The sequence below is a fragment of the Acomys minous genome, assembly GCF_964271855.1.
Source record: "Acomys minous genome assembly, chromosome: 1".
Classification (NCBI taxonomy): domain Eukaryota; kingdom Metazoa; phylum Chordata; class Mammalia; order Rodentia; family Muridae; genus Acomys; species Acomys minous.
In genome coordinates this window covers 102,091,498-102,093,341 of record NC_140483.1, presented here as the reverse complement: position 1 = coordinate 102,093,341, position 1,844 = coordinate 102,091,498, and positions in this window count along the sequence as shown.

The following is a 1,844-nucleotide window of genomic DNA, read 5'->3' as shown; positions in this document are numbered from 1 at the left end:
ATGCCCAAGTATGAGAATGGTGAGGAAGAAGTTGAATGATCTAGGTACCCAGTTTTGCCTTAATCTGTACAGAGTCTTGAAATGTTTCCCCTGTGACATGTTACTTCTGCTGGTATACAGCCATAATGAGCATCCTGGAGATGTCCTGATGGCCATGGCTGGACTGTATTTTACAGCTAGTTGTGCTATTTGCCTCACACAGTACCTAGAACTTTCAACTCTCAGGATGTGCTTATTATCTGTGCTCCTTTGAACTAACTGGAGTGTTTTTCCCTGAAAATCTAGCTTGTCAATCACTTAGGAGTCCTTTTCTTCTTTTTTATGCCAAAATCCACTACTTCCAGGTTGGTTGGCTCTCTCTTAGCCCTTACAAGCTGTAACACTACACTGAATAAATAATCAATATTTATTTTATAAAGTCTCATTTTTTTTGTATATCAAACGTTGGCACACACTGTGAAGGAGGAAGAGCTCAATAGTGCTAATTAAATATCAAGAGACCATACTTACAGGAAACCCATTTTTCTAAATAATTATCTTAAATTCGCCTAAAAGTCTCCAGAGTCAATAATTCTGAACTTCTTTGTCCACTGAAACATCCAAGACATGCTGCTCTAGCCCCCATCCATCTGTGACTCTTTGATTATCATGTGACCTCTGAATAAGCCACACAAGACAACACTCTGCATCTCTTACCACCTAGAGTTTGATCTGTCTTTTTTCTGTAGCTCTCTGGAGCATGGTATCTATATAAAACCAAAATATCCAGACAGGCATACTTAATAAGTCACTGGTTTGGAATCAGTTTTCCTTACTTCATCATTTCTAAAAGGTACACAGTGAAACACCATGAAATTATACAAATGACTTGTTCTTTTGCTTTAGGCAAATCTCTCTCTCTCTCTCTTTCTCTCTCTCTCTCTCTCTCTCTCTCTCTCTCTCTCTCTCTCTCTCTCCCTCTCGTGTGTGTGTGTGTGTGTGTGTGTGTGTGTGTGTGTGTGTGTGTGTGTCTGTGTAATTCTCTATTTTTTCCAAGGTTGAAGTTTTTTGCTATTGCTGAACATTTGTTAATGATTTTATCATATTTTGGTCAAGACATGCATATTTAGCACTCAGAAATACTATTATGAATCAACATTTGAAGAGATGATGAGACTACCCAATGTCAACATGGTCTCACTGGAACTATCGGTCTTGAGATGCAAGTGATGACTATAATTGGGCCATTGTCATATTACTACACAGCAGGTGGTGAAGGATATATGCTCCAATATTTATTTGCTGTTTAGTACCGCTACCTATTTAACAGAAAACTTTCCACACATTTTATTCTATCTGTATAATGTGCTGTGTTTTGTAAATAAAATGTATAGTCACATCCTAATGAGATACATGTTTCTTAAAATTTTATGAATCACATCTAGGTTTTTAGAATCAGGGCATTTAAAGACATAAGTTGAAATGAGGCTCTTGGACTAGATTCTAATCCAATCTGAAGGGTGTCTTTCCATGAAAATTAATGTTGGACATTTTGAACCCACAAATAATCATTAGGGTTGCTCATCTACGCACAGAGAACACATCATGTGACCCATCAATGGGAGAGTATCTGCAAAAGCAATAAAAATGCAAGATGAAGGAAAAGCAAGCCAGGTGGTACCTCAGTATGGTACTGCTTGCCTACATAGGGGTGTAATTATTCCGTAAACTGTACAGTCTGATATTTTGTTCTGTATTGTTGGTAATTAATATATGTGCAATGAGAGTTTGGTGACTAACTCAATCTTAAGACTAGAATAGAATTCAAATTACTGCTTATCTTTCACATAGAATGGGGAAATTGA